Genomic DNA, 22,993 nt, shown 5'->3' with positions numbered 1-22,993 from the left:
AAAGATCATCCGGGTCACTCTACTGGAAGAGTAATATTTTTCTTGTTTTGATTTTATTTGCATGAAAGCCATACGTGTTGCCCGACACGTAGTGGTTCATTGTAAGGGCCACCTCATGTTTAAAATTTGCAAATTCGCATCATTAATAAAAGGATGTTTTTCAGTTAAAAGCGGTGTTCCCTGTTTTTCATTTATTTTTGCAGTTTAAAAATAAAAACAAAATAAAAATGGCAATGTTTTCATTTTTCTTTTTTAATTTGTCTCGCACCGGTTCTAAAGCAATGCATGAATCCACATTCATGCAGATGCGATCATTCGCCGGATCTCATTGATAACAATCCTGTTACACCCTTGTATGACTTCGACAATCCAATCTATCTTGCTGAAGACGAAGACGAAGAAGATTGTGAACTGCCAGGGGAATTAGCCAGGTTGTTGAAACAAGAGGAGAAGGTGATTCAGCCGCATGAAGAACAGATTGAGGTTGTGAATCTGGGTACCGACGAGGTCAAGAAAGAGGTGAAAATCGGGGCTGCTTTGGAGGAAAGTGTCAAGAGCAGAATGGTGGCATTGTTAAGAGAGTATGTCGACATCTTTGCCTGGTCTTATCAAGATATGCCAGGGTTGGATACCGATATTGTTATGCACAAGCTACCGCTGCGAGCAGATTGTCTTCCCGTGAAGCAGAAATTGCGCAGAACTCGACCTGATATGGCGATGAAAATCAAAGAAGAGGTGCAGAAGCAGTGGGATGCAGGGTTTCTAGCTGTCACTAATTATCCGCCATGGGTCGCGAACATCGTGCCAGTCCCGAAGAAAGATGGGAAAGTGAGAATGTGTGTGGACTACTGGGATCTGAACAGAGCTAGTCCGAAGGATGATTTTCCGCTACCTCACATTGATGTGTTGGTAGATAATACAGCTCAATTCTCGGTGTTTTCCTTCATGGATGGCTTTTCTGGCTATAATCAAATCAAAATGTCGCCAGATGATATGGAGAAAACAACGTTCATTACACCGTGGGGCACCTTTTGTTACAAGGTGTCCATTCGGTCTCAAGAACGCCGGTGCTACTTATCAGAGGGCCATGGTGACTTTGTTTCATGATATGATTCATCATGAAATCGAATGCTATGTTGATGACATGATAGCAAAGTCCCAGACAGAAGAGGGGTATTTGGTAGATCTGGCCAAGTTGTTCGACCGGCTGAGACAGTTCAGACTGAGGTTGAATCCGAATAAGTGCACTTTCGGAGTGCGGTCCGGTAAATTGCTGGGGTTCATTGTAAGTGAGAAAGGAATCGAGGTTGATCCTGCAAAAGTAAAAGCAATAAGAGAAATGCCTGAACCGAGAACAGAGAAAGAGGTTCGTGGTTTCTTAGGTAGATTGAACTACATCGCACGGTTCATATCTCATCTAACAGCCACGTGTGAACCAATATTCAAGTTGTTGAGAAAAGATCAAACGGTCAGGTGGAATAATGATTGCCAAGCGGCATTTGAAAAAATAAAAGAGTATTTGTAGGAGCCTCCGATTCTGATGCCTCCTGTGGAGGGAAGACCGTTAATTCTGTACCTGACAATCCTCGAGGGGTCTATGGGGTGTGTATTGGGGCAGCATGACGAGTCTGGTCGAAAAGAGCATGCCATATACTACCTTAGCAAAAAGTTTACCGACTGTGAAACAAGATATTCACTGCTCGAGAAAACTTGCTGTGCTTTGGTCTGGGCTGCTCGCCGACTAAGACAGTATATGCTGGTTCATACCACTTTATTGATTTCCAAGATGGATCCAATCAAGTACATTTTTGAGAAGCCAGCATTGACCGGACGGGTTGCGAGGTGGCAAATGATTTTGACTGAATATGATATACAATATACTTCTCAGAAGGAAATTAAGGGGAGTGTATTGTCTGATTACCTCGCCCAGCAACCCATTGATGATTATCAACCGATGAAGTTTGAATTCCCTGATGAGGACATCATGTTTCTCAAATCGAAAGATTGCGAGGAACCAATCCCGGAGGAGGGGCCTGACCCTGAATCCGAATGGATTCTGATGTTTGATGGGGCCGTTAACGTGAACGGAAGCGGTGTTGGTGCTGTTTTGGTTACGCCGAAAGGATCCCACATTCCTTTTGCTGTCTGGCTAACATTTGAGTGCACCAACAACGTGGCTGAATACGAAGCTTGCATATTGGGGATTGAGGAGGCGATTGATTTGAGGATCAAGAACCTTGTCATATATGGAGATTCAGCTCTGGTCGTTAATCAGGTTAACGGAAAATGGTATACGCATCAATCTTATTTAGTGCCGTACCGGGATTATACGAGGAGATTGTTGACGTTTTTACCAAGGTGAAGTTGCATCATGTGCCTAGAGAGGAGAATCCTTTGGCAGATGCTCTGGCTACTCTGGCCGCCTTGATTAAGGTGCAGAGGTGGAATCAGTTTCCCAGTGTGGAGGTAGGTCGTCTGGATAGACCGGCTTATGTGTTTGCTGTTGATACAGCGCCTGATGATGAGAAGCCGTGGTATTACGATATCAAGCGCTATCTGGAGACTCAAGAGTATCCTGAGGGAGCATCCAAGAAGGACCGAAAGACTCTGCGGAGGTTGGCCATGGTGTTCTACCTGAATAAGGATGGGGTTTTGTACAAGAGGAATTTTGATTGGGTCTTGCTCCGGTGCGTTGATGACAAAGAAGCAAGCCAGTTGATGAAAGAGGTTCACGAATGATCGTTTGGTACCCATGCCAGTGGGAATGCGATGGTAAAGAAGCTGCTGAGAGCAGGTTATTATTGGATGACAATGGAGGCCCAATGTTTCAATTTTGTGCGGAAGTGTCATAAATGCCAGATTTATGCTGACAAGGTGCACGTGCCTCCAAATCTGTTGAGCTTAATGTCGTCCCCATGGTCGTTTGCTATGTGGGGCATTGATATGATCGGAAAGATTGAGCCTACGGCTTCGAATGGGCACAGATTCATATTAGTGGCTATTGATTACTTCACCAAGTGGGTAGAAGCAGCCTCTTATACGAACGTGACGAAGCAGGTCGTTGCCAGGTTTCTCAAGAGAGACATCATTTGCAGATACGGGGTTCCCGAGAGAATCATTACTGATAATGGTTCTAATTTGAACAATAAGATGATGGCAGAACTGTGCCGGGAATTCAAAATTGAACATCACAATTCTTCTCCCTATCGTCCGAAGATGAATTGGGCGGTTGAGGCAGCCAACAAGAATATCAAGAAGATTGTGCAGAAAATGGTGGTAACCTATAAGGACTGGCATGAGATGTTGCCATTTGCATTGCATGGGTATCGAACTTCCGTGCGCACATCTACTGGGGCAACTCCATTCTCATTGGTATATGGGATGGAAGCGGTGTTACCGGTTGAGGTTCAGATTCCCTCTTTGAGAGTCCTGATGGACGTGAAGTTGCAAGAGGCTGAATGGGTAAGGACCCGGTATGAAGAGTTGAGCCTAATTGAGGAAAAGAGGCTGGCAGCCATCTGTCATGGGCAGTTGTACCAGCAACGGATGAAGCGTGCTTTTGACAGAAAGGTACGACCTCGGGTATATCACGTGGGTGATATGGTGCTGAAAAGGATCCTTCCTCCTCAAAACGATCGAAGGGGCAAATGGACACCGAATTATGAAGGTCCATTCGTGGTTAAGAAGGTTTTCTCTGGCGGAGCCTTGTTGTTAACGACCATGGATGGCGAGGATTTTCCATCCCCTGTGAATGCGGACGCAGTTAAAAAATACTTCGTATAAAAAGACCCGCTGGACGAAAAGAATAAAATAGTCCAGGCAAAAATGGGCATCCCGGCGAACCAAAAACAGAAAGAAAGGTTCGGGCAAAAATTAGGGATAAAATGAAAAAACTGTACACCCGGCAAGTCGAAAACCTGGAAAGGCGACTTGGGCAAAAAAGGGTATCCCGGTGGATTGAAAACCCGAAAGGGCGGTCCAGGCAAAAAAGGGATTGAACGAACAACTGCGTCTGGCATGATCGTTTGCGCTTTGGTTAAGGCATCATGGATAATACCCGGTAGGGATCAATCGGAATTGTCTTGTTCAGAAGGCAGAAAGCACGGAGAGTCTGAGGACATATGGGGTGTAACCGAGTTGGAACTCGATGAGATCACGGGTTTCACATTGCCATTAGGATAGATTTTTCCTTTTGTGCGCAATTACCTCTTTTCAGGAATTGCTTCCTTTGTATTGCTCATTCATGAGCCACACTTTTCAAATCAATAAAGTGCGTATTCAGTCAAATAATTTTGTTTTTGTTTTTCATTACCGCTTTGGTTGCAAAAACATCTAATTATTGTGATAAAGAATCTTGCATTTTAAGACATACAGGTCTCTTCCAATGCATGTTTATAAGATTGAAAGCTTGAAATCTTATTCGGAAGGTTGAGTGACCCAAGTGTTGAAATCTTGACACGCCTGGGGCACGGTTTTATCTAACGATCTGTTTTGCAGGAACTGTTAGGTACTTTCCCTCACTTGCAGGTTGTGATGTGGAAGCTTTTGATGAAACAAATCCCCATGGAGTCCAATCAGGGGCGAATGAATGGAAGGACGGTGAAAAGACGACGGTGGAACGTACGACGATCCTTGGAATTAATCAAGAAGACTCTTCAAAGTCTGAAAATTGAAAAGTCTGTATAAGTCCCAGGAGTTCGCCTTCCGTCGAGTACGGAGCGGTTTGGAATACAAGATGATGGAGCAGAAAAGTCCAGACAAGTCTGGGAGTTTTCAAAAAGTGGAAAGCTGATATTGGAATGGGATATTGAATACCAAGGTTCGACGAGTCGTCTGGTGTTCAGTACCAGAATTCCCTCATCTATCCAAGCAGAGTCGTGAGGACTAACTCCCCAGCAGATTCGAGGTTTCCCTAGCAGGGTCAGGATTGTTATCCCCAGCAGGTCTTGGATCAATATTCCCCAGTCGCCAGGCCTGAAGGTGACAATTTCTCCAGCGGAAGTATCTGTGTGCGGTGGTTTCCCAAGCGGAGTCGGGATTGATATCCCCAGCAAGTCAAAGACTGGTGTATCCCCACAGAGCATTGGTGGATTCTTCCCCAGCAATTCCCCAAGCGGATCGGGTGCAAAGGAGGCTTTTCCCCAGCAAGGGATGCCTATACCCAGCAGCAGCAAAATTCCCCAGCAGGGTGGAGATCGGAGTGGTGGCAAGTTCCTTAGCAGAGTGTCTCGAGCTGCCCAGAAGAGTCCCTTGAGGGGGATATCTTTTATGCATTCATCATGTAGAATAAGCATAGCATATTGCATAAAAAAATATATATATATAATAAATCGCGTAGCATTTCCATGATTGTGGAGCATTATGCTGAAAAAAGATCATGCATCATATTGCAAGCATGAGCTAGTCTCAGACCGTGGTTACCGTTTGAGAAGTGGTTGCCTGAGGGTGAAGGTGTTGCTCCGAGGAGTTTGGCACCGTTTTTATCAACAGTACTTCCCCAGTAGTGCGATACTGGAGGAAACTTTTCCGTCGGACAGAGATGGGAATGTTATGCGATCAGCGCAACTCAGGCCGTGGTTACCGTTTGAGATTTAGTTTCGCCGGATGGGGGAGATGTTACTCTGAGGAGTTCAATATGGTGGTGTTGGTTCAACAATATTCCCCAGTAGTGCGATACTGGAGGAGATTCCTGTCGTGCGAGACAGAAGTTGGAAGATGTTACTCTGAGGAGTTTAGCATCATGATGTCAGATCAGCAATCTTCCCCAGTAGTGCGATACTGGAGGAAACTTTTCCGTCGGACAGAGATGGGAATGTTATGCGATCAGCGCAACTCAGGCCGTGGTTACCGTTTGAGATTTAGTTTCGCCGGATGGGGGAGATGTTACTCTGAGGAGTTCAATATGGTGGTGTTGGTTCAACAATATTCCCCAGTAGTGCGATACTGGAGGAGATTCCTGTCGTGCGAGACAGAAGTTGGAAGATGTTACTCTGAGGAGTTTAGCATCATGATGTCAGATCAGCAATGTTCCCCAGTAGTGCGATATTGGAGGAAATTTTTTTCGTCGGGCGGAGATGGAAATAAAATCAAAGGACGTTACGCGATCAGCGCGACTATCGGGGTTCAATCGGAGAAAAGGAAATGTTAAGGCATTTTTTGGAGATCGGGGTTCAATCGGAGAAAAGGAAATGTTAAGGCATTTTCTGGAGATCGGGGTTCAATCGGAGAAAAGGAAATGTTAAGGCATTTTCTGGAGATCGGGGTTCGATCGGAGAAAAGGAAATGTGAGGCCTTTTCTGGAGATCGGGGTTCAAATAGAGACTGGAGTTGAAGATTATATCCGGGATGAGGTCCTCAGGATTATCTTCTGTTCATGTGTCACCTTAGACTTTGGCTGAGGCCAATGGAAGTCGTTATGGGTGTCTTCTGAAGAAGAGATGCACATGTTACCTTCCTTTTGTGAAGGTATACCCTCTGACAAGTCGCCCTCAGAGTGGTGTTGGGTGTTATTTCTGACGTTGCCAGCGGAATTATCACAAGAAATTGGAGATCGGGGTTCAAATGGAGAAAGGGAAATATGGAGGTGTTTTCTGGAGAGCGGGGTTCACAATGGCGATCACAAGTTATCGTCAGGCGACTGGGGTTCGAATGGAGAAAAGGAGACGCGAGGTGGTTTCTGGAGAATGGGGTTCATTATTTTGGCAAACAAGATGTCGGGGTTCAAATGCAATGATCCGGGATCATTTGCGCGAAAGAAAATTTTGGGGTTCAAGAAAACGGAAAAAAGAGAAAATTTCGGGGTTCAAGAAAAGCATTAAAAAGAGGTGATAATCCCCAGCGGATGTGGTGTTCAAGCCATGGTTATCCCTGTGTTACCATTTATTTTGGTATCCAGGTCGACGTTTCTATTTCGGTGATCAGGCCGACTTTCTCCGTACCAGACGGATTTTTCTGCAAGATTGTGTTCTTCGCCAATTCTGACAGGCATTGTTAGTTATTTTCCCATCAGAGTGCAAATTGTTCGTCTGTTCTTGGTATTCAATCACTCTTCATCCTGATCATCTGAAAGCCGAGGCTATTCATATTGACAGGTTCACAGTGGATTGAATAGGGGCAGCTGTAACACCTCAAAATTTGCCCTCCTCTCTTGGGACTAGCTTAACATATTGCATTGCATTTCTTAGGTCATTAGTCATTAGCATGTTGCATAGCATGTGGCTACTTTGTGCAAATCATCCTCCTAGGTCTTGATCAGAAGATAGGAGGTTAAGATGCAAGCTGAGGGTTTCATTGATGGACTGGATCATTAGCCATCTGAGGGTGTGTGATTCAAATTAGGGTTTCATGATTTCTCAAGGAGATTGATCTATATCTTGGTGGAAATGGTACATCATCATCATCATCATGGTTTTGTCATCACCAAGAGATTGATCAGATACCTTGAGATTAGGGTTTTGACCTCTGGTCAACCCTAATCAGTTGCATTGGGCCAATCAGGGCATGTCAAGGAGATGGGGTCTACAATGGATGTGGGGATCATTTTGTGATTATATGGAGCCTATGGAGGCTAGGGTTTCATCCTTGAGCCATTTCCTCAGAGAATTGGGGCTCAACTTGATCAGTGCATGGCCAAATTCATCTATCAATCAGAAAAGTCAACTATGGTCAACTGTGCTTGAAATGATGGATTTGGAGGTGGGAGAGGGTTGGATATACTTAATTCATGTTGAAACAAGTTTCATTTGACATTGTAAACATCAAGAATGAAGAAAATAAAGTCAGGAGAAAACTTTCCAAAAATGGAAAGTGACTTGTAATGAAAGTTTCCAAAAATGGAAAGTTTTTCACCTCAAAATTACATGTCCAAAAATGCTTCAAATGAAAATTTATTCAACATAAAAGTTGTAGATATTGCTCTCACCTTTCCAAAAAGTCAAAGAACTTGATTTCTCATGTATGGTTGGCAAGATATGATCCAATCATTTTCCAAAAATGCCTAAATTCAAAGTGGCATAACTTTCATATGGAATGGCCAAATTGAGTGATCTTTCTTTGAGCAAACCCCATTTCACATGTACTTTCATGGTGCATCATCAAATTTCATCAAAAATAAGCATGGCAAAAGGTCATTTTTCAAGTGATCACTTTGTGTTTTTGGCATGGAATGGTGATTTTGAGAATTACATGGTTTTTGCACACAAGACCAATTCTAACACATTCCAAATGGCAAATATGACTTGTGGGAACTGTCATTTACTGTTACATTGGCATAATTTGGAAAAGGCTATTTTTGACATAACACTTGAAAATGCATTAGCACTAATTCACTTCAATTTGTTAATTTGGATTAGCAAAGTGGATTAGGAGATGGTATATAACATTAATCATAACAGAAATCATAATCACATTTTCATTCTCCAAGATCTAACAAACTTTTTCATCAAAAACCTCTCAATTCTCCAAACTTTCTTCATACATTTTTCATCATTTCTCCAAGAATTCTTCATCAATTTGGTTCATTCTTCTTGGATCTACACTCTACAAGACTTGGTGAGGAACTGTTTTGTGAAATCCATGCCAAAAGCTTGATGAATCGCAACTGTTGAAAGCAAGCTCTTCCATGGCATCTTCATGATTCTTGCAACTGAAGCATCATTGAGCTAAGCTAGTCATTCCAATCACTTTCCACATCATTGAACTACTTCTGTTTTGGTGTTTTGGCCTTGGAAACGCGAGGATTCTTCACTGCCATCTCCATAAGGTATTTTTTCGATTTCTTTAATTGCTCAAATTGTGATATGGATTTGATAGGTCTTTGATCATAGAACATCATGCTGCTTGTGGTTTTCAATTTGATTGAGTATTGAGAGAGAAATCTCGATTTGAACATTTGATGTGAAACCTTTTTTTCGTTCGATCCGGTTAGCACAGTTAGAATTAGGTTAAACGAAAACCATATCCATGATGTACATGCTTAGACGGTTCCAATGGTATATAGTTTGTTCATTTTGATTGAAAAAAGTTCATGCGCAATTTCTGGAAATTCTGATGGTGTTCTTGAGCAAGAACGTGTTCCAGGCAGTGTTTGATCTTCGTTTTCCATTTCCTTTGTTTGAATTGTGTTTACCGCCACCTGCTGGCCAATGAGAAAGCGCCAGCGTTTAAATGTGGACGACGCCGTTTTGGTCGCGTTGCCAGGAATTACAAATTTGCCATTTTCAGCATTAATTCTTTTTATTATTTCATTTTTTTTTTCATTTTTCTATTTTCATTTTCATACATGAACTTAGAAAATCCATAACTAATTCATCATTTGTCCAAATTTTGTGATATTTTTTGTATGATTCTCCTTGTAATGTGTAGTTTTTTATGGTGATTTTTGTGATTTTTGTGCACGTGTGAAAATTAAAAATGCCTAGGGTTTGATTGAATGTGTTCATTTTGTACATGCCATGCCATATCACTCATAAAATGATGATGCTTCCATAGAAATTCATGAAACTTTTTGTGCATGTTCTGGACTCTTTGCTGGTGATTTTGATATGTGGTTTGCAATTTTTGGATCCCTGGTTGATGAGATATGAGTTTTTGAATAGAGGTGTGACAATTTGTGTCACACCATGCTTGATGAATTTCATGATTTTATTTGATGTGCTTGTGAACATTGGATTGAGCTAAATTTTTGCATGATTGTGCATATGGATGTTGAGAATACATGTGAATGTTTCTGGATTTATTGATGGCATTTCCTATTTGATTGGAATTTTTCCCTCTGCTAGGTCATTTGTTGATTTTTTGTGACACATGTTGGCATTTGATTTGTGAAATTATGGTCATTAATTGGATGAGTGTGAAATTTGGTATGAGAATTCTAGACACATTATAGGTCATTGTGGTTTTGATCCCATTCATTTATCATATGTTGTCACTGTTTTATGATTATTGGAAGTTGATGATTTTTTTGATGCCTTGTGTTGGCTTGCTTGAACTTGTCTGAACTTTATGAATTTAATTTCCATACTTCCATTGATCCAAATGAGCTGAAAATTGATATGCTACTCATTGAATGTGTTCTGTTTAGGCTGGAATTTTTGTGGAATTTATTGAGCTGTTTTGGTATTTGTTTGATTGTGATCATTCTGTTTGCTCTAATATGTTTCCAAAATGCATAGTTTGGCATGTTTTGTGTATGAAATGGATTTGGTGCATAGTTTTGGTGTGAGACCAATTGGATTCTCTTTTTTCTTGATAAATCTTGGTTTTGATTGATTTTCACTTGCTGTTTTGAAATTTTCATCTCCTTTGGACCCTAGGCTTGTCCTAGTGGTCTTGTTTCTCACTTTTGAATTGTGTTTCAGGTTGAGATGCAAATGCCTTAAAGGAGAATGATGCAAGTTGATTAAATTGAGTTTGGTTGCTTGTTGTAAACTAACTTGTGTTATTTCGTAGGATGCTTGGCTCACTTGAGTTGATTGTGCTTTGCACATTGCATTGTCTGATTGTATTGTCTGTTGATTCTTAACTTGTTTGTTTTGACTGTGTGATGGGTATACTGACTGTGCTTGATTGATTCCAGGTACCATAGTCGCTTTAGTTCTTTAAGAACTTGCTGTGCTGCTGCTTGGTTGTATAAACCAGTTGAGGTAGACTCTCTTGTCTTCATGTAGTCTGGAAGACCTGGCTTGTTATTTAGCCAGGCAACTGTCTGAAGTCCTCCTTAAGAGGCGATGTTTGTGATTGTTTACTTTTATCCTCAAGCAGGTAAAGACCTCTATGAGGCAATTGGCGGAACCCAAGGGATGTGCAATCCATCCCCCGCTATTCTATTGAGTCGTCCCTCTGCTCACACCACTGTGTTGATGCATTAGGACATTAACCCAAGATCAGTTGAGTCAGAGTCTTAAGTGTAGAAGGGTTCCTTCTTTCTGAACCCACGCTCCTTTGTCTGAAGCTCTCCCTGGCCAGGGATAAGAGCTGTGAAGTCTAATCTTCACTCACCTTTCATCTGGCTTCACCCTGACTCTCAATGTCAGGGTTAAGAGCTAAACACTACCCTTGTACAGATGACTTGCCTTGGCAGTCTGACCCTTTGTTTGAGCCCACTTTTTGACTGGATATAGTGTGTGCTAAATGTGAAATGTTTGCTTTATTTTGCTTATGCTTGTGTGTTTGCTTTTCCTGGTTAGGATTAGCTTGCTGTTGAGCAAGTTAGGATAGAAACCATAACATAGGGCAATGATGCATGATAACACCTAGGCTCGAGTACAGCTCCCTAGTAGTGTGTCTCACTTTGTATCTGGTTGGGATTTCTTTCCCGTTCAGGGGAACTACGTCGCCCTGATCCTCATACCAGATGAGGTACGTAGGCAGGAGACCGCGCGAGGTCTCTCCGGGCACCCTTTTTCTTTTTGTGTGTGTTTGCTTGTAACCCTCTTGTGTGTCAGGATATGGATGTAAGCCCAGCGATTGGCTGTCCGTATTCTGATTGTGTTTGTTTGGTTCAGAAGCCGATGTAAGTCCAGCGATTGGCGTTCGGGTTCCAAGTTTGCCTGTGTTTGTGTGTGTCTTGTTTGGCGTGCGTGAGCCGAACTACGACAGCTCTGATTCTCGTTCCAGACGAGATACGTAGGCATAGGATGCGATGTCCTAGCGAGCCCTCTCCTCTTTTACCCCACCTGTGTTGTTTTTGGTGTGTGTGTGTGTGGTGTTTTAGCAACCTTTTCTTTCTTTTAGAGCGTGGATCCCGTCGAGTACGACGGACGTGAGGGGTGCTAATACCTTCCCCTTGCGTAACCGACTCCCGTACCCTTTCTCTTTGGTCGCGAGACCATGCTTTTCCCAGGTTTACTTCGAGCGTTTCCTTTCCCTTTTTTTGGGATAAATAACGCACGGTGGCGGCTCTGTGTTGTTTTTGTTTTAGCCCGCCGGTTGTTTTTCGCGGATGCGACAGATTGCTACCCATTTGGTCAGATCTTTTCAACTCTCAACTTTTAATTTTCTGCATAGGATTAGTCCCTTCATCTTCTCCCCATTTATTTAATTTCAAAATATCTCCCTCTTTTTTTTCAAAATCTTCTTTGATTGAACTTATTTTGTTCTAAAACTTTGACCACTTTGCAAAAAGATAGAAACTTTGGCCTTATGCCATTGGATTTTCAAACTTCTTTTCTTAAATCAAACTTGTAAATAAACTTAACCATAATTGACTTAAACTTTCAAAAAGCCAAAAAAGAACTAACTCATTCAAACCATTTTTAGGCCTTTGTGCCTTTCAAACTTAATTTTTGTTAAAAGCAATGCATCCACTTTGAAATTTGTATCACGAACTACGAGGTTTTGATCCCTCATTTTTATGTTGGTACATAGGCACAAGACCGAAGGTCTTGCCAAACACAAAAATATAATTAATGAATTCTTTTCTTATCCCCCCCATTTTATTTGTTTGTAAACATCATTTTGTACCAAATACATATGCATACAAAAAGGGCTCCCTAGGAGTACCTAAGACACTTTGGGTGCTAACACCTTCCCTCTGTGTAACCAACCCCCTTACCTATAATCTCTGACATTTTATTAGTTTTGATTTGAAAACTTCTTACTTTTGGGTTTTGTTCGTACTTTTTCCCTTTTCCCTTGGAAACAATAAAAGCGCGGTGACGACTCTTGTTATTTGATCTCTAGCTTACCCATAGCTTGATGATCATTAATTTACCGCTACACATAGGAACTTATGTATTGACTTTACCTAGTGGTTTAATAATTGAGTTAGAGAACTGTTATTATGTACCTGCAATTAGCAGGAATATTATTTTCGTTTCTTGTTTGGACAAGTTTGGTTTTTCATTCATAATAAAGAACAATTGTTGCTCCATTTATTTGAATGATATATTCTATGCTACTGCACAAATGAACAATGGATTATATGTCCTTGATCTTGAAATACTTATAAAATTAATACTAAAAGGATGAAACCTAATGAGTTAAATCCAACTTACCTTTGGCATTGTCGATTAGGCCACATAAATGAGAAACGCATTTCCAAACTCCATAAATATGGACTCTTGGACTCTTTTGATTATAAATCATATGAGACATGCAAATCTTGTTTAATTAGAAAGATGAAAAAGTCTCCATTCATAGGAAAAGGTGAAAGAGATAATGATCTTTTGGACCTCATACATACTGATGTATGTGGACCACTGAACATACCAGCCAGAGGAGGTTTTCAGTACTTCATCGCATTTATTAATGATTTCAGTAGATATGGTTATGTGTATTTAATGAAACACAAATCAGAGTCCTTTGAAAAGTTCAAGGAATTCAAGAATGAAGTACAAAACCAACTAGGTAAGAGTATTAGAACTCTTCGATTAGATTGAGGTAGTGAATATTTAAGCCTAGAGTTTGATGACCATATGAAAGAGTGTGGGATTCTATCCCAACTTACTCTTCCTGGGACACCCGAATGGAACGGTGTATCTAAGAGAAGAAATCGAACCTTGTCAGACATGGTCCGATCTATCATGAGTCACGTCGATCTTCCAAACTCCTTTTGGAGACATGTACTATTGACAGTAGCTTACACACTTAACCGTGTTCCATCCAAAAAGGTTAAGAAGACACAATATGAGATATGGAGTGGTAAGAAACTACATATGTATTATATGAAGATTTGGGGTTGCGAAGTTTATGTGAAACGACAAATTTCAACTAAGCTTGAGCCAAAATCTGACAAATGCTTATTTTTGGGGTATCCTAAATAAACAAGAGGGTATTACTTCTACAATCCTTTTGAGGGAAAAGTGGTTGTCGCTCGAACTAGAGTCTTCCTAGAAACAAATTTTATTTCCAAAGGAATCAGTGGGAGAAAAGTAGAACTTGAAGAAATTCAAGAATCACAAAGCATTGATACACCTATGGAGAAATTAGAGTAGGAAAGATAAGTAGTTGTGGAAGAGCAACCTACTCAAGTAGAACAAGACCAACGTAGGGCAAGCAGGATACATCACCTACCTAAGAGACACAAATATCTCATAACTGATCAATGTGATGTATTACTCATGGATCAAGATGAACTTGTGACCTACCAAGAGGCCATAACTGGTCCTGAGTCTGAGAAGTGGCTAGAAGCCATGAAATATGAAATGGATTCCATATACACAAACTAGGTTTGGACCCTGGTAGAGCCTCCTGTAGGAGTTAACCCTATAGGATGCAAATGGATCTTTAAAAAGAAGACTGACATGGATGGTAAGGTGCATACCTATAAGGCAAGACTGGTTGCAAAAGGATATAAACAAATTCATGGGGTTGACTATGATGAAACCTTTTCACCAGTTGCAATGCTTAAATCTGTTCGGGTTTTACTTGCTATTGCTACATATCATGATTATGAAATATGGCAGATGGATGTCAAAACTGCTTTACTTAATGGGAATCTTCTTGAGGATGTGTACATGACACAACCTGAAGGATTTGACATACTAGAAGAAGCCCAAAAGATATACAAGTTACAGAGATCAATCTATGGATTGAAGTAAGCTTCCAGAAGCGGGAATCTTTATTTTGATGAAATAGTAAAACAATATGGATTCATCAAGAATAGAGATGAGCCTTGTGTCTACAAGAAGGTTAGTGGGAGCATGATCGTCTTCCTGGTATTATATATAGATGATATATTACTCATTGGAAACGATGTCCCTACCCTGCAACAAGTAAAGACTTGGTTGGGGAAATGCTTTTCTATGAAGGACCTAGGTGAAGCAACCTATATATTAGGAATCAGGATCTATAGAGATAGATCACAAAAACTGTTTGGCCTAAGCCATAGTACATACATAGACAAAATGCTGAGACGCTTTAATATGCATGATTCTAAGAAATGATTCATATCTATGCAACATGTCCTATTGTCGCGACGGGATTTTTTGAATATAAGATATTGGATTATCTTAACTCAATTGAATCACTAAGCATGAGTCGCCATTGAACTTTATTGTATCCAAAAAAACATGAAAAGGAAAAATATTGATAAAACCCTAAGAAAGAGATCTAGGTAAGCAAGTCGTTTATGCAAAGGGAAGGTGATAGGCACCATTCACATCCTTGGTACTCCAAGGGAACCAATGATCATATATTGTTTGCCTTATTATGGGTATTTAAAAGGTGAGTGGGTTTAAAACAAGAAAAATAAAAGGGTGAGGTTATATTTTTTATTAAGCTTGAAAAGATTTGTGAGAACATCTCATGCCTACGTACCCCCCAAGTGCAATGAGGGATCAAAGCTTCATAGTTCACCTAAGAGGTTGCTTTTGTTTGTTGTTAGTTGATTTTATTAGAGAAAGTGATAATAGGCATTCTCAATAGAGAGAATATCAATTATACATTATTTTGTTCTTGCTTGCTCTTTTATGGTCCACCCTTGTGGCCGGTTGATTGCGAGGCTAAAAAGACACTCGGCTTACAACATTGGTTGGGTGCTTGGTATATGGACCAAGTAAATGTGGGGGTTTAAAATAAAGTGAGTTTTGTATTTTTTTAATATTTGATTAGGTTAAATCCTTTAGTAGGTGTTTTACAAAGTGTTTTTACATGCAAAAATGGTGGCTTACTAAGTTATGGACAAAGGAGGTGAAAAGTTTTTTCCATGCAAGAAAGTAACTTTAGTTTTGAATGGTTGGCTTTAGGTTGGTTTTAGTTTAAGACATTAAAGAATACAACCTATAACATACCCCTCATGCAAGGTCCCATTACTCTATCTAAATATAGTATCCATAGTATCCTTATTACATCACTTTGAAAAGCAAGAAAGATAAACTAGTCCTAAGGTGATATTTCCCTTCCACACATGAAATCTCAAAGACAAATAAAAAGAAAGATGAAAGAAAATAAACAAATGAAGAGATAAGGTATCTCTTGGTCCCTTTCTAGCCTCACTTGATTTGGATTGACTCTTCCTCTTTGTAATTTTCTTTTTCACCATGTTTGAATGAAATGCTCTTGAATGTAACAAGAAGAGAAACAATGCTAATGCAATGACTTAACAAATTCTAAATTATAACATAGAATCAAAATTGTTAGTAAACTTCAAAAGATGAAATAGAGAAGTATGATTCCAAAATGACATATATTTTTGGTATTTTTCTCATGCAAGGAAAGGCACTTTTGAACATGATTATCAAAATAAGTCATAAATGGAATGCAAACTAAACATGCTTTCTAAACAAAATGAAATGGAAATGGAAAAGGATAAAAATACAAAAACACTTAACATATGAAATGACACATAGTGAGGTCAAAATAAAATGTAATTGAAACACATCATTAATCATGCAAGTTGACAAAATGGGAATCAGAACAATGCATGCTGGCAAGGTATAAACCCTAATCTACAACATGCTTGAAAATTGAATCAAAGATGCAAGATATAAACATGATATCAAAAACATTTTAGAATATGAAATGAAGCATAATGATATACCAAATCAATAATGTTCATGGATTGCATTCATGATGAGTATCAAACAAATTATGGTTCTAATCATACAGTGTATCACTTAAACATGCCAAAACTAGGTCAAATCAAACATAAAATCAAATGAAAATGAAAATGACCTAAAAATGAAAATTGGAAAGAATCAAACATGTTCAAAATTTCATACAAACATCAATATGGAATCATAAATCAAGCATCAGTATTTTAGGTCCACTCTTAAGTCAAAACAAGCATAAACATCAAAATAACACTTAAATGAGAAATGGTTCAAATGAAAAAACTTTCAAAATAAGAAAGTGTCTAAGTCTCATATTAAAACTAGGGATGCAATCATTTCACATTGATCATGCATTAAGAACAAGTTACAACTTAAATCAAGCAAAAGGGGCAAAAGGAAAACCCTAATTTTGAACTTTAAGAAATAAGCTTCAAATGAAAAAGTGTTCAACACAAAAGATGTTACTGATCATCTATGAAAACCAAAAAATGTAACCATATACCATTTATGAACCAATTTGAAACACGTAGGATTTTCAAATTTTGGAAATAAATGGATAGTAAACCCAAAAAAATCAAACTAAATGGAAAAAATCTTCAAAGTAGAAAGCTCAAAGAAGTAAAAGTGTCATCTATTATATAAGGTTCATACACAATTTTTTTGGGATTTTTTTCATGTAATCCGAAATTACTATGATTTAAATACATAAAAAATAACACATAAAAAGAGAAAAATGATTTTTAATTTTCTATTGGTCCGAAAAATAAACAAAATCATATTATGGAAGAGAAAATTATTCCAAACTACTTTCATGTTGGACACTTTTCCAAATTCCAAATAGTTTGAGAGATATTAAATAAACAAAATAATTAAAATAAATAACAAAAATTGATTAAAATGCAATCCAGTGGAAAATAAGGGAGAAAGGTCTATGGTAAGCATACACGCAGATCTGCTCCTTTTCCTCATTAATGAGGTGGCTCATTATGAGCCCTTGGATCTAATGCAAGCCCACCACAAGGCGTGTTTGTTAACACATGGGAATACAACGGAATTCAAAATTTGGAGGGACCACATGTTACACTCCCATTGGTCCATTTTTGAATTTTTGAGGGAGGCACATAAGGTCGCCTGAGAAGACGACCGGACCACCATGGATGGTGACCGGTTTCTGGAAAAAATAAAAATAACTTAAAACACAAAACTCAAAGAAGAAAAGTTGTTCTGAAATTCAAGGCGAATAAGATGATGGAATCTAAAATCATTTATGAGTACTTAGTGGTTCTAATCGAAGGTAGGAACAAAATGAAACCCTAAACTAAAAAACATGATTAAATACTACTCAGTTCATGAAAATGAAATTAAAAGTTATGTTGATCATATGGAACGAATTCTCAACAACATGGCATCAAGAGATTTAAGGTTTGGTTCAAATTTTATACCTCTTGAAGATCACTTGAGTTGCTGATTTCAGAGAACTCGTTCTTCCTCCAAAGGCCACTATTCAGCTTGCTTCAAGTTGTCACACCTCCACCACACTTTAGAGAACCTTGCTAAGCCAAAGGAATAACTTGAGGGTACCTGTGATTTAAAATTTGATCCAAAGTTCAGAGGTTCAATAGTAAATTTTATAGAGGTTCTATGGCTCTCTAAACTTGAGAAGGGATGTGCAGGAGCCTATATTTATAGAGGGGAAGTGTGTTGGTAGCTTGTTGAGCACCCTTAATTAGGTTAGAGGGTAAAATGGAAATTTTCACAGTCTTGCAAATCAAGTTTTTGGTGATGTGGCTCTTGTACCTTTGCTAATGGCATGTGCAGACACACCACACTCTCCACTAATCTGTTTTGAATCAAAAATCGTGGCCAACTGCCTTTGTCCTTGCCTACTTTGTGATTTGCTTCCAAAAGGTGAAAATTGCAAAACTTGAGAAATATGGGACATACACATGGTGCAGCTCGTGGATGAATGCAAACAACAAATGTAATTGGGCTTCTCGTGATCTATTTGAGGTCCAATTGCAGCAATGTTAATTGGTTTGGGAGAAAAAGAGTTTTGGCCAAAAATAACATTATGGATCGGGTTGGGAGAAATGTCATGGTTTGAGCCCTCAATTATGGCATACATTGATGCACACACCACATAATTTGTATGTAATGGAATGTCACAAAAATTTGAGCTCAAAGAGGTGTAATTTGGAAAATGGCTATGTGACATGAATGGATAACGTGAAATGTAAGGTACAAGATGGTCAATTTGATATTTGGCTTGAATCAACCTCAAACAATGATTCCCATAAGTCATATAAACCATTTATGAGGTGTTTGAGTTGGAAAAACACCCAAAAATCCTTTAGATAAAAACCTCATTTTTTCACTTTTGGACAACTTTAGCAACTTTGAGGTTTGCACTACAAGTCCTTATGCATTTTTGGATTTGGACAATGAATTAAAGTTGTAGGTAATGGAAAAATAAGATCATAGAAAAAATAATCAACTCATTTGAGTCAAAATTGAGAAAGTTATGAGGTAGTGAAGTTGGCAAAAATTAAGGAACCTATAATGTATGAACCTCATTCACCCTTTTCTACTCAAAATTGGCCTTTAATATATGGAGATCAAATGTTAACAATGGTTGTATGATTGATTTTTAAAAATGAACCACCTCATTTGGACAAAAATTGAAGGAGTTATGATGTTTTGAAGTTTGACTCAAAATCACTAGGAACCAAGGATGACCTGTAATGTTTTCCCAAAATAAATGGGATACCACTCAAAATTGGACTTTGTGATAAGAAGAAAACTTGTTAGGGATGCACTCAAGATATATATGGTGAAACGAACCACCCCATTTGGGTGAAAATTGACCAAGTTATGGTCAATTGAAGTTAGGTAAAAATCAGGGCACTAAATAGGGAGACCTTCAAAATCAAATGCTAAACCAAGCAAATCTTGATAACACGAAATTATATCATATTTTAGGACTTAATTCCATTAAATTCTATGACTATTTATTTCGGTTTACTGCATTTTATGAGATATTACGTGGTATTTTCTTCCTATTTGTCGCAGGTAGTCTATTTTGAAGAACAAGTGAAAATGGAAGAAAAGGAGGTGCAAAAAGGAGAGAAAAGGAACCAAATGCCAAAGCCCAGCCCAAAGCGCACAAGTCACCAATGCTGTGCCTGTGACGGACGTCACAGTGTGCGTGACGAGCGTCACGCAAAACAGCCTTGTGACGGACGTCACACATGGTGTGACGAGCGTCACACCATTCCACTACCTTTTTGGCGCAAGTAACGCCCTCAGAAGACTTGAAGAGACGTTGAGGAGTTTGTGTCCTATATCCACGCCGTGCATTTAGCCACGTTGAAGACCTTGGGAAACGAAAAGCAGTTACCAGCACCAATATAAATAGCTATCTCTAAAACCTAAAAGGGTTCCTCGGTTTTTCCACGCTCACATTGCCGAAGCTTTGCCAATTTTCTTTCTTTTCACGCTTTTGCTTATTTTCTTTTCCAGCAACTTAACCTTGTTTATTTATTTCTTTTGCAAGTTCTACATTCTTTTTTTCCTTTGCAATTTACCTTTCCCTTTTTAGCATTTAGATATTTTTCGCATAATAGTTTCTACACCGGAAACTATTGTGCAACTTTTTATCGGATCTAACCTTACGTTAGATTCTAGTTTTATTTCCTTGGTTTAATTTATTGATTAATTGAAGAATCCAAGAACAAATCCTACCGGCTTGTGGTGGAGTGTTCAAGACTATTGTATTACGCATTCAGGTTCTTTAATCATTATTTAATGTTTTGTTTTATTATTTATTTATATTGTCTGCCTGGAATGAGTCTGTTTATGCATGATATGTATTCTTGTTTATTTAGCATGTCTGGCTAATTCGCCTAGATATCGGTATGTAAAGTAAGCAGAATAAGGGATCAAGACCGAGTCGGTCTATTTAAACTTAAAATTAAAATCAATCTTTTTACGGTCTCAACTTACAGGTTTAATAACAAGATTTTTTACAAAAGTAAAGGACATAAAGAAGTTAAAATCAATAGAGCGAGAGTTTGAGGTTTTAACTGGACAGTGTAAGTTAGGCATTAATTCTAGATCAGGGCGAGAGCAAGTTTTAGAGTTAATTAAATTCTGACCTTTTCCAAAAAGTATTTTTAAAGATTGAATGTGAGGACGAGAGTTAAGCATTTGGATTTAATTATATAACCTAAGTCAACAGAGCGAGAGTTTGAGATAAGGGTGTTTAAAACGGTCAGTGTTTTCTTAAAAAGAGTTTCTGCAACTTTATTGCTTTCAAAATATGGTTTTTGACTTAATTATAAGTGACAGCTACATTAATATAAAATCATGGTTTATTCAACAGAGCGAGAGTTTGAGATAAAACCTTTAACCAATAAAGTTAACTGAAACGATTTATTTTAAAACCAAGAAACCGACAAAGACTTGATTCCCTAGTTTTGACGAACTACATACCGATATCCGTTTTATTAATATTTAATCTAGATCTTAGTTTAGCTTTTAGTTTTTCCCCAAACAATCAAACATTTTTTACCTTAGCTTTACGTAGTAACCTTAGATAACGGTATATCGATTCATAAGTCCCTGTGGGATCGATATCTTTTAAAACTACGCGATAGAACTGTGCACTTGCAGTTTGTATCCCATTCTCGACTCACACAGTCGAGCGATCAAGTTTTTGGCGCCGTTGCCGGGGACTTTTATTTAATCGATATCGTAACTCTTCCGTTACGCTGTAGAGACTAAGGTTTCTCTTTCTTCTATTCTTTCTTTCGTTGATTTGTATGCCACGCACTCGCTCACAAGGCGAACCGCTCTATTTACGAATCAACGATATCGAGCTATATCTCCGAGTCTTACGACGAATTCGGGAATATCGTGCTGAAAACAATCTCCCTCCTATCGAATTTCCTGATCTCAAAGATCTTCTTCTTTCACCCGAGATGGCAGAACCAGCTCGTGCTCTTAGAGATTACGCCGCTCCATCGCAAGATGAGCCGCATTCAAGTATTGCTCCGCCCGCAATCGAAGCAAACAACTTCGAACTCAAACCTTCGCTGTTGCAGGCTGTGCAACAGAACCAATTCTCTGGAAATCCTACCGAGGATCCAAACCTTCATTTATCCGTATTTGTCCAATACGCCGATACTGTTAAAGCTAATGGTGTCACTTCAGAGGCAATTCGACTTCGTCTTTTTCCTTTCTCATTAAGAGATAGCGCTAGAAGATGGCTTCAATCTCTCCCTTCCAACTCAGTCACCACATGGAACGAGTTGAAGAAAGTTTTTCTTGCCCGATACTTTCCGCCAAGCAAAACAGCTATGTTAAGAGCCCAGATAAATGGATTTAAACAGAAAGACAACGAGTCTCTTTTCGAAGCATGGGAAAGATACAAAGACATGATGAGACTTTGCCCACACCATGGTTTGGAAGACTGGTTAGTAATTCACACATTTTATAATGGTCTCTTATACAACACAAGGTTAACAATAGACGCCGCTGCAGGTGGTGCATTAATGAACAAACCTTATGCTGATGCTTACCAGCTTATCGAGAGCATGGCCCAAAACCACTATCAGTGGGGAACCGAACGAACAACGGTGGAAAAACCTCAAACGAAAACTGGCATGTACGAGATAAGTAACCTTGATCACGTTAATGCAAAAGTGGATGCTTTGGTCCAGAAAATTGAAAGTTTAAACGTATCACCCCCAGCCGCCGTGGTTGCTATAACTCAGAATTGCGAGGTCTGTGGAATCCAAGGCCACACTCCTACGGACTGTCAACTCTTGACAGGAATCCAAGCAGAGCAAGTAAATTATGCTCAAGGAAGCCCCTATTCGAATACCTATAACCCAAATTGGAAGAACCATCCAAACTTTTCATATAAGAGTAATAATGCTTTGTACGCACCTGGACAGTCTCCAAATCAAGCCCCATCTATACCTCCGGGATATCAGAAACCGAACCCATCCATTCCTAACAATAATACCCCTAGAAAATCCAACTTGGAAATCATGATGGAAAACTTTATAGCTTCCCAACAACAAACCAATAAAGATTTCTTAAACCAGAATGTACACACTGGCGAACAACTTAAACAACTAGCAAGCAAAGTAGATGCCTTGGCTACCCATAACAAAATGCTGGAAACACAAATATCACAAGTAGCTCAACAACAAGCACCTACTGCTGCCCCAACTGGTACATTCCCTGGACAGCCCCAACCTAATCCGAGAAGCCAAGCTCATGCAATTATATTAAGAAGTGGAACGGAAGTGGAAGGACCGTCTGATCCAAGGATAGAAAACCAAAACCCTAAGAAATCAACTGAGGAAAGTGAACCTAAGGAAAAGGAAGAGAGTAATAAGGAAACCCTAGAAAAGAAGGAACCTTATGTACCTCCACCACCTTACAAACCACCTATACCTTACCCTCAAAGGCTTGTTAAAACCAAAGATGCG

At 39.2% G+C, this 22,993-nt stretch overlaps 1 non-coding gene across 1 annotated transcript; it reads right to left on the bottom strand.

Moving 5' to 3' along the window:
* Positions 1–21,850: 21,850 nt before the first annotated feature.
* Positions 21,851–21,957, bottom strand: LOC127124103 (small nucleolar RNA R71). The gene has a single exon (XR_007803740.1). It is a non-coding gene; the product is annotated as a small nucleolar RNA R71 (small nucleolar RNA).
* Between the last annotated feature and the right edge of the window lie 1,036 nt (positions 21,958–22,993).

The sequence above is a fragment of the Lathyrus oleraceus genome, chromosome 2 (assembly GCF_024323335.1).
Source record: "Lathyrus oleraceus cultivar Zhongwan6 chromosome 2, CAAS_Psat_ZW6_1.0, whole genome shotgun sequence".
Classification (NCBI taxonomy): Eukaryota; Viridiplantae; Streptophyta; class Magnoliopsida; order Fabales; family Fabaceae; genus Lathyrus; species Lathyrus oleraceus.
Note: the sequence above shows the minus strand (reverse complement) of the source record. Positions and strands in the feature narration are given on the sequence as shown.